The following is a 14,586-nucleotide window of genomic DNA, read 5'->3' as shown; positions in this document are numbered from 1 at the left end:
CATTAGATTTCTGTTTAAGCCTTAGTTACTAAAAAGTATGATATATACTGGGGAGTGTGGAAGGAGCAGCAACAACACTTGGGTCAAAATGATTACCTGTGCAAGTAGTTCTCATTTACTGTGCATCTGAAATATCTGAAAGGTTTTTTTTTTTAAAGAATAGACGCTCAGGCCTCATCTTAAACCTGCTTGAATCAAAATGTCCACATTGAGGACCATATACACAACAAGACTGAAAACCACTTGTCTACGAAAATGACACAAAAAGAAAAATGAGCAATCCTGATTGATTAAGAAAAAACATGTAGTTGGAATGGTGAAGGTACCATTCAACCATGTAGTTGAATGGTAATGGCTATGTGGACAGTTCCATGTATTCTACCTATGTACTCTACAAGCAATGGAAAAATATAAAAAAAAAATTAAGAAGACACATTTAACAATACTACACAAGTTAATACCACAAGAAAAGGGGACAGTAGCTGTATTTCATATGCAATGTATCAATCATACCATGTTCTTGGATGTTAGTAACTGAATTAGACCAGAAAAACATAGGTGCCTTTCAAGAAATAAAAACAGCACAAAAAGGCATATAACATTAACTGTAACTGAAACACTCTCTTGATATGATTACAGTGCTGGATATTCCTTGCTCCACATTCCAGAGTCTACTCTTTACTTTCTTAACTTTCCTCTAATTCCTAGGAGGTTGACTTTTGAACTGCTACAACAAGGCTCTCTTGGCCTTTTGGCTTCCAATATTGTCTGCCAGTGGAAAGTATCAGGTGGAGATGAAAGGACTACGCGAGTGTGAGGCTGGGGGTATGTATTCCCTCTGGCGCTCCCCGGTCAGATCACAGAAAGGCCAGAGTTCTTGTCGGGCAACCTTTTCTTTTCTTTTCTTTTCTTTTCTTTTTTTTCTTTCTTTTGGAGACAGAGTCTAGCTCTGTCACCAGGCTGGAGTGCAGTAGTGTGATCTCAGCTCACTGCAACCTCCGACTCCCTGGTTCAAGCAATTCTCCTGCCTCAGCCTCCTAGAGTAGCTGGGCTTACAGGCACATGCCGCCATGCCCAGCTAATTTTTGTATTTTTAGTAGAGACGGGTTTCACTATGTTAGTCAGGATGGTCTCGATCTCCTGACCTCATTATCCGCCCGCCTCAGCCTCCCAAAGTGCTGAGATTACAGGCGTGAGCCACCACGCCCAGCCCCAGGCAGCCTTTTCTACAGTTTCCATGTGGGTTTCAGTAATGGTCCTTCTCTTGCCTCTTCAGGCCTAGGGATGATAATGACTCTCACTATTGCTAGTCTTGGGGTACTTCACCATCCATTGTTGGTTTATTTTAACCTAGAGACACCTATGTAAATTAAACTCATCTCGGTTACCTCATTTGAATATGTCATCTATTTTCTACCAGAACACTAACCGACATTATTAAGTATAAATTATGCTTTATACCAGAGTATCAGAGTAATAAATTTCTTCTGTAGATCTAATCTTATAAGCTGATCTATACCACTGTTAACCACTGTTCTAGGTATTATGTATGATTCAAGAAAGAAAAAAATACATATATATATATATATATATATATATATATATATATATGGCATAATTTATGCCTTTGGAAAAAATCTAGATAGAGAACAAGCTCATGGCCAAAATAAGTGAAATAATTAAGAACACAGAAAATAACTAGCAATTAAGCAGTATTAGATAAACTAAGGGCAAAAAACAAGAATTAGGGAGTCAGGGAAAGCTTTGTGAAGAGAGTAGTCTTCCAGTTGGGTCTTAAAGTATAGAGGGGATTTAAACAGCATTAGCCAAGTAGAATGAAGAGATATGGACATCTAAAACAAGGAAAATAAATAAGCCAAAACACTAAGTTGGGAAAGTGTAAGGTTGTTTGGCTAGCAGTAAGTATAATGTTTGACCTGAGCAGAGAAAGCTTTATTTCTGACTCTACAGCCTTATTAGTCCTAAGTCAGACACATGTAGCTATACAAATATCTACTATACACTTTACGTATCATCAGAAAACTGTCTGGGAAATAACAAATTCCACCTTGAAACCAAAGATCTGAGCAAAATTTGGCCAGAAAGATAGAACTTCTCCTCACGCAGTTAATTTCTAACTCTATTAAACAAACTTTGAGTAGACAGCCCCCAATTTACCTATAATACCATTGGCCCACAAATCTATTCTATTCATTCCTTGCTGCCCAAAATATGTGTCCATACATCAATTTTGGCCTCTAGGATACACTTTTTCAATAGGTTTCTGAATAGGCTAGGCAATTCTCATTCAGAACAAGCCTCACTGTTTATTTCAGCAATTTTATCAAGGATGTTTTAAAGCTGCTTTTTAAACAGCTGTGGCTGTTTCTAAGGTTTTCCAGATCTCGAACCATCAGTGAACTAATCAGGTAAAGAGATTATAGAACATAAGGACAGTTCAATTACTAACAGAATATTCTCCAGTATTTCTGCTTGCTATGGAAAAATTTATCAAGATTTAAAAACCCCAGGAGTTCCAATTTCCTCAGTCTTTTTATGAAACTCAGCCATCATTTCTCAAAAATTTTCTAAAATCTAAGAAAGCAAGAAAACACCTTGTTAATAGTGACGTCACCAAGATGGCTGACTAGAGGTACCTGGCATTCCCCGCAAAAAGGGACTTTTTCGTGAAGAGATTAAAAAGAACAATATAAAAGATCAGCACAACAGAGCTGGTTTTCTGGAAAGATAAACAAACTTGACAGAACTTGTAAGAAAAAGAAGATAGGAGGCTCAAATAAAATTATAAATGAAAAGGTGGATATTACAAATGATACTACAGAAATACAAAGGAAAATATTATGAAAACTATACACCTACAAATTGGAAAACTGAAAAGAAATTGACAAATTCCTAGATACGTACAACCTACCAAGATTGAACTATGAAGAACTAGAAAAGCTTTACATTAAGACCAATAATAAATGAGGAGATTGAATCAGTAATAAAAAGTCTCCCATCAAAGTAAAAGCCCAGGATGTGATGGCTTCACTGCTGAATTCTATCAAACATTTCAAGACTAATACCAATTCTTCTCAAAATTTTCCAGGATTTATAAAATCTAAAGAGTCCCATCAAAAAACTGTTAGAACTAATTACCAAATTCAGTAAAGTTGTAAGATACAAAATCAATATATAAATTCAGTAGCATTTCTATGTGCCAATAGAGAATTATCTGAAAAAGAAACCAAGAACGCAATCTCATTTACAGTAACTACAAAAAATTAGACACCTGGAAATAAATTTAACCAAGCATGTGAAAGATATCTATTGTAAAAGTTATAAAATATCGATAAAAGAAATTGAAGAGGATGCAAATGCAAAGAAAGATATTCTGTGTTCATGAATTAGATTAATTGTTAAAATGTACACACTACTCAAGGCAACCTACAGATTTAATGCAATCCCTATAAAAATACCAATCACATTTTTCAAAGCAATGAAAAAAATCCTGAAATTCATACAGAGCCACAAGAGACCCCAAATAGCCAAAGTAATATTGAGCAAAAAGAATAAAGCTGGAGATCATATTATCTGACTTCAAAATATACTACAAAACTATAGTAATCAAAATGGCATGGTACTGCTATAAAAATAGAAAGGCCAATGGAAGAGAATTGAGAACACAGAAATAAATCCATACACAACCAACTGATTTTTGATAAAGGTATAATAAGCACATGTTAGGAAAAGGACTGTAACTTAAATAAATGATACTGGAAAAACTGAATATCCACATGTAGAAGAACGAACTAAACCCCTGTCTTCTACCATATTAAAAAAAAAAAAATCACCTCAAAATGGAAATGGATTGGCCAGGTGCAGTGGCTCATGCCTGTAATCCCAGCACTCCGGGAGTCTCAGACAGGCAGATCACCTGACGTCATGAGTTCAAGACCAGCCTGACCAACATGGAGAAACCCCTTCTTTACTAAAAATACAAAATTAGCCGGGTGTGGTGGGCACATGCCTGCAATCCCAGCTATTTGGGAGGCTGAGGCAGGAGAATCACTTGAACCTGGGAGGCAGAGGTTGCAGTGAGCCAAGTTCATGCCACTGCACTCCAGCCTGGGCAACAAAAGTGAAACTCCATCAAAAAAAAAAAAAAAAAAAAAAAAAAGGAACTGGATTAAAGACTTAAATGTAAAACCTGAACCTATAAAACTACCAGAAGAAAACATGAGGGAAATGCTTTATGACCTTGGTCTAAGCAACGATTTTTTTGGATAAGACCTCAAAAACACAGGCAACAGAAACAAAAATAGACAAGCAGGATTATATTTAACTAAAAAGTTTCTGCACACCAAAGGACACAATCCATAAAGAGAACCTATAGAATGGGAAAAATATTTGCAAACTATGCATCAGAGTTAATATCCAGAAGATACAAGGAACTTAACTCAATAGCAAAATAATAATCTGACCAAAAATGGGCAAAATACCTGAATAGATGTCAAAAGAAGACATATAAATGGCCAACGGGTATATGATAAAATGCTCAACGATCACAGTTTGGGAAATATAAATGTAAATTAAAACCACAATGAGATATCATCTTACCCCAATTAGGATGGCTATTATTGAAAAGACAAAAAAATAAATGCTGGAATGTATATGAAGAACTAGGAATTCCTATATACTGTTGGTGGGAATGTAAATTTGTCCAGCCATTATTGAAGACAGTATGGAGGTTCCTCAAAAACTAATAATGAACTACAACATGATCCAGCAATCCCACTACTGGGTATATATCCAAAGGAAATGAAATCAGTATGCTGAAGAGACATCAGCACTCTCATGTTCATTACAGTACTATTCACAATACCCAAGATACGGAATCAATCTAAGTGTCCATCAAAGAATGAATGGATAAAGAAAATCTGGTATATATACACAATGGAACACTATTGAGTCAAAAAAAAGGCATGAAGTCCTGCCATTTGTGGCAACATGGATGAGTCTGGAGGATGTTACATTAAGTGAAATAAACCAGGCACAGAAAGACAAAATCTGCATAATCAAACTCATGTGCAACCGAAAACAGCTGATGTCAGGCTGGGCGCGCTGGTTCATGCCTATAATCCCAGCAATTTGGGAGTCCAAGACAGGAGGATTACGAGGTCAGGTGTTCAAGAACAGCCTGACCAACATGGTGAAACCCTATCTTTACTAAAAATACAAATGTTAGCTGGGCATGGTGGCACATGCCTATAATCCCAGCTACTCAGGAGGCTGAGGCAGGAGAATCGCTTGAACCCGGGAGGCAGAGGTTGCAGTGAGCCAAGATCACGCTATTGCACTTAAGCCTGGGTGACTGACTGAGACTCCATCTCAAAAAAAAAAAGAAAGTTGATGTCATAGAGGTAGAGAGAACAGCAGTCACCAGAATCTGGGAAGTAGAAAAGGGGAGAGAGGGAAAAGGGAAAGGGGAAAGGGAAAGGGAGAGGGAGAGAGACTGGTCAATAGGTACAAACTTGCAGTTATATACAAGGAATAAGTTTTGGTGATCTACTGCATAGCAAAGTGACTATAGTTAATGATACTATATTGCATATATTTCAAAATAACCAAGAAGAGAGAATTTTGAATGTTCTCACCATAAAGAAATGACAAATCTTTGAGGTAATAAATACCTTGATTTAATCATCATACAACATGTACATGTATCAGTACTGTACCCCCAAATATATACAATATATGTGTCAAAAATGTGTCAATTATTGTTGCGGGAAGTCAGGGAGCCCGAACGGAGGGACCGGCTGAAGCCACGGCAGAAGAAGATAAATTGTGAAGATTTCATGGACATTTATTAGTTCCCCAAATTAATATTTGTATAATTTCTTATGCCTGTATTTACTGCAATCTCTGAACATAAACTGTGAAGATTTCATGGACACTTATCCCTTGTGATTTTCTATGCCTGTCTTTAATCTCTTAATCCTGTCATCTTCTTCATAAACTGAGGAGGATGAACGTCACCTCAGGTCCCTGTGATGATTGTGTGAACTGCACAAACTGTTTGTAGAGCATGTGTGTTTGAACAATATGAAATCTGGGCATCTTAAAAAAAAAGAACAGGATAACAGCGATGTTCAGGGAACAAGAGCGGTAACTTTGAACTGGCCGCTGGTGAGCCAGACAGAACAGAGCTATATTTTTCCTCTTTCAAAAGCAAATAGGAGAAATATCACTGAATTCTTTTTCTCAGCAAGGAACATCCCTGAGAAAGGGAATGCGCCCTGAAGGTAGGCTTATAGAAGGCCCCTTTAAGGCGTGCTATCTTTTATGGTCGAAGCGAAGGGATGAAATAAGCCCCGGTCTCCTGTAGCTCCCAGGCTTATTAGGACGAGGAAAATTCCCGCCTAATAAATTTTGGTCAGACAGGTTGTCTGCTCTCAAACCCTGTTTCCTGATAAGATGTTATCAATGACAATGCCTGCGGAAACTTCATTCGCAATTTTAATTTCGCCCCATCAGGTGGTCCTGTGATCTCGCCCTGCCTCCATTTGCTTTGTGATATTTTATTACCTTGTAAAGTATGTGATCTCTGTGACCCACACCCTACTCGTGCACTCCCTCCCCTTTTGAAAATCACTAATAAAAACTTGCTGGTTTTTCCACTTGGGAACATCACAGATCCTGCCAACATGGGATGTCTCCCCCGGGCACCCAGCTTTAAATTTCTCTCTCTTGTGCTTTTTCCCTTTATTTCTCAAACCAGCCGAGACACTTAGGAAATAGAAAAGAACCCACATTAAACATCGGGAGCGGGTTCTCCTGATAAATTATAAATAAAAGTATAGTGAAATTAAATGGCTATTTACAAAAATATGACAATAAAAATTGTATATACATTCAAGAAACATGTAAAATGATTTTCATTTAAATGTTATTGGGTGGGTTCTACTTTGGCTGGGAATTCAAGTAATTAAAATTTATCTCTGTAAAAGAAAATAAACACCTTAAGTAAATGGTTAATAATATACTGTATCAAGGATATTTAGTTTTGGTTAATATGATTCTATTTTTTGTACAGTTTGTTGTATACTTAGGGACAACAACCTAACAGGCAAGGATGGTAATTTTTCCAGATCTAAGAGTCACTACCAGGATCATTATTTTTCATTTCCCAGTGGTTCCAAACCCAAATACTCTTTTGCCCCAGGTCCCCCGAATTCTAAACAGTTCACAGTGGTAGAACTGTGTTCAGTCTTTTTTTAGCATTCCCACTGACCATGATAGTCAATATCTATTTGCTTTCACCTAGAATAATCAATAATGTACCTGGACAGTCATGCCTCAGGGGTTCACTGAAGCCCCCTCCTACTTCTCTCAAGTGCTCCATCAAGACTTGAGCACACCTTCTAGTATCAAGGGTCAACTCTCCTGCAATACATAGATGACCTCTTTGTTCATGCACTGAGGAGGCATCCTAAGAGTATTTCATCTACCTATTAACAGTTAACAGAGAAAGGACACAAGGTCTCCATAGAAAAATTATATTTATCATCAGATACTATTTACTATTTAAGACATGATCTAAGTGCTGCAAGCATCCAAGTCTCCTAATAAACTTAGGCTTATCCATGATTTTCCCAGGCCCAGAACTAAGAGACAACTTAACATGTTAGTAGAGTTAGTTGGATATTGCCATCTACAGGTTCCTAAATGTTTACTCTTAGCATCCCAACTTACTGAACTCACTAAAAATTCAGTCCCTAAACCCATTCCTTGCAGGGCCTGGGCGGGGGGGAGACATGAGGCAGCATTTGTAGAATGAAAAAGGGTAGTACAACGACCCCCAGCCCCCTGCTTTAGAATTGCCCAATGATTTAAAACCTTGAATCTTTTTTGTACATTAAAGCAGGCATTGGGGAATACTCGCACACATACCTGTGCCTGCATTTTATCTAAAAATCAGTCTGTCAGCATTTACACTGACAGTCACTATGCATTTGAAGTGGTTCATGATTTTGAAACACTTTGGAAGCAAAGAGATTTCCTCACTCCTTCAGGCATACCAACAAAAAGTGGCCCACAAGTTGATAACCTCCTTGCTGGATACTGATGCCCAAAGTTGGATACTGTTATAAAAAAAGAGGCTCAAACAAAGAGAACTGAGGCTGAATATCAGGTAAATGTCCCAACTGATGTTCATGCCAAAAATGTTACCCAACTCTGTGAGGTCTTTTGTCTATATCCAACAGCTGGAAACAGTAAGGCATGCTCCCTGTTACTTAACTTTGCCTCTCTACAACCAGATGCTATTAGTTATTGGGGGGGAGGGGGAGAAGGCCTCTACAAATTAAAATGAATTTTGGGAATAAGAAGGATGCATGAGAAGGATGTTCTTGTAATTTCCTTTCCAAGTTCTGGGAAGGCCAAGACAGCTACTTGGTACTCCAAAGGTCACTTAAGGGGTATTTGTTATGCCTCTTACATTCCCTTATCCATAATGGTACTGATAAGATAGATCAAATGATCAAAAAGTTTTGGTGGGAAACTTGTTATAAAGTTATAAAAGCTATTTAAAATCAATATTTAACCTGGCAAACTCATACTCCAAGAAAGTCACTTTATGTTCCCCCGGAATGACCGGCCCTCACTCCAACCATTAGGCCCATTTGAACATGTACAATTAGACTTCATCCACTCCCACCAAACATGTACTTGCAATAGTCTGTATGTGCCTGTTATAATCTGTGTGTTCTATGGATGGGCTCAGGCCTTCCCAGGTCAAAAGGCTGACAATGACCTTACTGTAAAACAAAAGTAGTACTTCACATCTGGGGTATACTGAATGCCATTTCAAGTAACTGAGCCACTCATTTTACTGGACAGTAATTCATGCACTACTTAAATTATTATAAACAGTCTAGCATTATCACTGTCCTTACCCTCCTCAGTCCTCTGGTAAGGTCGATAAAACTAATGGGATACTTAACCTCAGAATTTCCAACTTATCTGAAATCACTAGCCTTCTTTGGCCTAAAATTTTGTCTCTGGCTCTTATGACTCTTCAGAGCAACAGTGCTGGAAAACACAAGTTAACTTCTTATGAAATTACTGCTGGTCAGTCTATATCTTTGGCTACTACACCAAATGTATATCCCTAATTGACCCATGTTGAAATGACCCAATACTGTACATTCTTAATGTACTATGCTAAAAGTTATCACCAACGGGTAAAGGAAGACTTTCAAGACACAGATCCAAAAAGGCTTGTTGGATCCTGGTGATTGGGTGTTCTGGAAATGCCATCAAAGAAAGACTGCTTTTGAATCCCCTGGAAAGGACCCTACCAAGTGCTCCTGACTACAGACGTTGCAGCTAAATTCAAAGGTGTTGACCCCTGGATTCACATCTCCCTCATAAAAGACCACCTCCTGATGCCACTTGCTTCTCTTCTTAAGCCACAGACCTTAAAAAATCAGGTTAACCAGGATAAGAAGTTGATGACTTCACATTGTGGACGGCTTTCCCCAAGACATCAGAAAAAGATCCTCCATCATAATAAGACTTATCCCTCTTAATTTTTCCTTATTTATACCTTTTCCGCTTGGCAGGTTAATATTGTCACAACCAGTTGCTTCTGTAGGTAACTTCACAGAGTGTTGGATCTGTCCTGCCAAACCCAAATCTTTACATAACTTAAAATATCTTTTAGTCCACTCAGTGGCTAACTTAAAAACATCCCTAACACAACTGCTTGTTCAAATTGTACTAGTGGTCCCTGTTATAGAGTCAGATTTCTAGATCCACTTGTTCTCTCTCCCTGTTTTAATTTAATCCAGTCATGGGATACAAGAACCAAGTCCAAATGAGTGTATCATAAGACAGGATTGTACCAAAAGCCTGAACAGAGTTTCTTGCAAACTGACTTATGTGCAAACATATTACAGTTATTTTAACCTATAAACGCTGCTTCAGCTTCTTGGCTAGAAACTGCTAAATCCATCATTCCAAGCAATATATCCATGAACAACAGAACTGGAAAGCAGTCGTTATGTGCACCCACAGGGTGTATCATTATTTGTGGATAATTCTGTGGCCAACCTTATACACAGGCAACCTCATGCCTTGACAGGTAAAGGATGAAGGGCCAATGTGGGCTGAAAATCTTAATGGTAAGTTTTCACTCCATAATCCAGAAGTGGAACACTGGCTCACTCCTCCTAATCTATGTCATAGATTAAAGAGAACACTGCCAAGACGCATTAACCCTTTTGGATGGGTTTTGTTAGGTCCCCTTTCCTATGGCTTAGAGTAATACAAATGAAGCAATGATTAGAATTTATCCCTCACAATAGCCTCTATAGAAGAGCCTACTGCAATGCTATAGCTGCACAAGACTTCTTTGAATTCTCTTGTTAAAGTTATACTAGATATTAACAGAATTGCTCTAGATTTCTACTGGTCAAAGAGAGAGGAGTCTTTGCAGTTGGTAACACTTATTGTTGCACACGGATAAATTCCGGTATTATAGAGACTCAGTTGCAAAAAAAATTAAAGAACAGGCTACTTGGTTAAAATGAATGGATTCATTGTCTGTCTCATTCTTTGATCTGTTCAATTTTAGTTGGTTTGGTTCATGGGAACTTTGATTAAGGAGCACATTCCAAACTCTTGGTATTATCTTCCTGATAGTCATAACAGTAGTCTCCCTAGTGTGCTGCATTCTCTCAAAAGTTTTAAATGACTGCATGCAGCAATCTGCTGAATGTCAATGATCTCTCTCCAGCTGATATGATAAAAACTCAAAGAAACCTATGATAATGAGGACACCTAACCTATTAGTGACATGTTGAGACTGAAAACCCAGAATGATAGTAACTGACAGTAGCGTTTATGCCCTAAGTTTTGGTCACATTCTCAATTAGGTGAAAGCTTACTGAAAGGATAGAATTGTTAAATAAAAATTTACAACAGGACGTTGTTTTAGCGGAGCTCCTCCACTAGGCCCCAAGAGATCAAACCAAAAGGGAGTCACTCATGCTCAGTGCCACATAATCAAACTGAAACTTTAAGGAAGTAGGTCAAAGACCAAACTAGTTTTTCCTGAAAACAGGAGATTCACTGCAACAGGAAAGGGGTTAGTAAACCTGACTTGGCATAAGTAGTCCCTTCTGCTTTAACACTTAAAAGTAACCTTAAGTAATCTGATGTTAACCAACAGACTTTTAAAAATTACTCTGTTTCCCTGTTCCCACCTTACAAAAAACCAACTATTCTGCCATGCCTAAGGCATGGCATTCTATTTTATGGAATGAGATGCTACCTAATTTGAGAATTGCTAATAAAAGCCAATTTGATATTTAAACTAATTTGTCAAATTTTTTTCTTTTGACATTGGTGTGGTCAGGAAAGTCTGTTGCACACATAACTTTTTTTGAAAATAGCAATTTTATATTTTGAGGCTATATTGCCTCGGCTGTATTACACTTAAAACATACAATATGGAGCCACATTTTAGTAATCAAAATTGTTACAAAGATTTAAATTTAAATTTATGTGAAATTCAAACTTCTCTATGAAATACACTCCCAATCTAACACTGTTCCAGTATGATGTGATCTACTTAATGTACTCTATTTAATATGTAAGTAAAATACATAATTTCTAAGAAATCAATGTAATGAAAAGAGATAATTGATAGGTTACAATAGAGACTACATACAAACGTACACATATGCACAGAACTTCAGCCTACAGGTAAGCATTGTCCCCTTTGTAGTAGACTTCTGGGAAGATTGTAAACTTATTCTAATAATGTCTGTCATTATTTTAAACTATTTTTAAACTGCCCTTTTGAAACTGCCTTCGTAGCCATCAGGACAATGCTTTAAATATCCTTAATAGTGGTAAAATCCTGAAGGTAGAACTGAGTTTTACAACCATGTAGAAAGCATTCTGCCAAATTTAGCAAAGAAAATAGGTACTCAAGCTGAACTAGATTTTTGATTAAAAAATAGAAAAAACAAGTGTTTATGAATATTATCATGAAATGTTTTTATTTTGCTTGTAAACTGACTAGAAATTTCAAAATATACAATTATGAATGGCAGCAGCACTACGGGAATAAGTGTTTAGCCTCCTGAGGTGACTACTTGGAATGACTACTCTCTAAAAATATAAACAACAGCATGTTTAAGGAGGGAAAATGTTTCAAGACTCTGCAATCACATTTCAAAGTTACAAAGCTCTTTTCTTCCGTGGAGTTCAAACTGCTTTCCAGATATTACTTCATTAATTCCCCAAATATCCCTATGAAGGGAAGGACAGATCACCATCCTTTTTTCAGATGGCCAAATGGAGGTGGTGTAAGGGAGAGAGAACTGTGTTTATTCCATGAAAGCAACAATTAAGTCTAAGCATACTGCCCCTTGTACTATGTACTTAGCAACATTTAAGAGAAATTTTTAATCTTTATGCTCCTTGATGAAAAGACATTGTAAGAGTAAAAAGCATTATTATTCAGGTTGCTATGTCATAAAATATTACAGAAATAGATTAAAATGACTAATGTATTGCATTCTTGCCTGGAAGAATTCCTGCTTCATGAGGTGCTTATTAAAGAGGCTGGTGTCGGTCCTCAGACACACTCAAAAAAGTGCTAATTAAGTCTATTTTATCAAGAAAGAAAGCTTGTTTTTTTCAATATTATTTTTTGAATTTTCGAAGAAAAAAATCTTCATTTGAAAAACCAAACACATACAAAATGAAAGAGAGGAAGAAAAATGGACTAACAAAATACCATTGACAAAACGAAGAGCAAACCCTAGGGAAACTGCTAAATTTTTGGTGGTTCCAGAGAGATAAAGTACAACGTAACACGCACACAATTACGAGATAATTTTCATTAAAATAATTCAAATGACTATCCTCCTAAATTTTTTATTCTTTATGAGAAAAAACTTGCTGTTCAAATATTTCGGGAAATCTAACAGCTCACCTCCTCGATTCTACTTACTAAATATTTAGAGGCTCTGCTATTGTCACCAAGTATCTTCGGGCTGCCAGTGGCACTACATTTATACAGGAGATGAAAGTTTGACAGATAAAAGACAACGGAAATTTACTTCTTTCCACGACTCAAACGATACCACTCATTTGAAACCAGAGTGATTATGATCTTTCAAGTATCACTTTTAGGGGTTCTATAACAGGTGTCTGAAAGGATTTGACTCTATTTTGCAAGAAAGATTTTAACAATTAGTAAATAAAAATACAATGAGCATCAGATCGTCCATCTTTGACCGCTAAATTTTGTTTGAGGCTAAGAGACCAACTGGACCAAGGACAACTCTAGTCAGACAAGTTCTAATCACAGTTTCCACAAGGACTGACTGCTTAGTTTTGATATAATCACTTTTCCTCCTGGGTGCCTCAGCAGTCTGGTCTATAAAATGGGATAATAGTAACCCGTCCGCATAATGCACCTTTGAAGTTAACTAATGAAAGCTCTCACAGGTGCACTTACAACTATTAGATGCTACGAAAATAATGAGCACTATCTCAAAAAAAACAAAACAAAACAAAACAAAAAAAAACAAGGTAGTATATACGTGTTAGTGCTCATAGCAGCACTAGTAATTTCCCACCAAAGGACAATCTCCCCACCTCCGCCCGGATGCATTTCAGAGCTTATGACCTCTGCCTAGTAGAAAGTCGTACACTCTGGACCCAAGGCTTCAACAAAAGCAATTGCGATGCCAATACTGAAATGGACCAGACAAAGGAAAGTGGATCCGTGCGGAAGGAACCGGCCGTGGAAGGGGGTGTGTGGTCCCCACAAGCTCCGAAATTAAACAGGACGCAGTTTCAGATCTCAGACCTGGAGAGTGTTCAGTACTGGACCCCTGGCACCCACCCTACCCTCCCCGGCCTCCTCCGCCACGCCTCCGGCGCCTCGCGTCTAGGGCTCAGCTTTTTCGACCCCGTGTGATTCCAATCTCCAGGCGGGCGCGCCCCGAGGCCGCTCGGAGAGTCTCAGGTGCGAAAGTTAAGCCGCCGCCGCCGCGTCACCGGAGGCCCGGGCGAGAGGCGGCCAGGCCAGCGGCAGCCCTAGCCCAGCCCCTTGGCACGTCCCCGCTTGGGCCAACGTGGAGACCCGGGCCACCGCGGCTGGGCAGGGCCCGGCCGAGGCCAGGCCCCTCCGAGAGGCGCAGCCGCCGCGCTTCGCCCGACTCCGACCCGCCGGCCTTTACCTGCGTCCACGTCCCGGAGCCTCCGGCTTCGCGCCCCCTCCCGGCGCTCCCGGCCGCCAGCAGCCAGGCTTTGAGGAGTCGCTGCGACTCTGGCTGTAGTGGCTATGCCGGTTCGGCGAGACGGGAAGCGACAGGAGCCAAACCCCGCGGAAAGCGCTCTAGCTGTGCCTGCAGCCCCGACCCCGCGGCCTAGGACGTGGCGCCCCGGCTCTCGCCCGCCGCCGCCAGCTGCCCTGCTCACCCCACCTCTGCGGGTTCCCACCCGAGCTGCGCGTGGGCGGCGCCGGGCTTTGACCTCGCGCAGGCAGACAAGCGCCGC

At 39.1% G+C, this 14,586-nt stretch overlaps 1 protein-coding gene across 2 annotated transcripts in view; it reads right to left on the bottom strand.

The window, feature by feature from the left end:
- RNF180 (ring finger protein 180) overlaps nt 1-14,381 on the bottom strand; it is a 233,701-nt gene extending 219,320 nt beyond the window's left edge. For both annotated transcript variants that reach the window (XM_030927936.1, XM_030927937.1), the window contains exon 1: nt 14,268-14,381. The gene's annotated coding sequence lies outside the window, so the exon portion shown is untranslated. The remainder of the gene's footprint in view (nt 1-14,267) is intronic.
- Between the last annotated feature and the right edge of the window lie 205 nt (nt 14,382-14,586).

Source organism: Rhinopithecus roxellana, chromosome 3, assembly GCF_007565055.1.
Source record: "Rhinopithecus roxellana isolate Shanxi Qingling chromosome 3, ASM756505v1, whole genome shotgun sequence".
In the NCBI taxonomy this organism is placed as follows: domain Eukaryota; kingdom Metazoa; phylum Chordata; class Mammalia; order Primates; family Cercopithecidae; genus Rhinopithecus; species Rhinopithecus roxellana.
The sequence above is the reverse complement of the archived record's forward strand: the minus strand, read 5'-3'. Positions and strand labels throughout refer to the sequence as shown.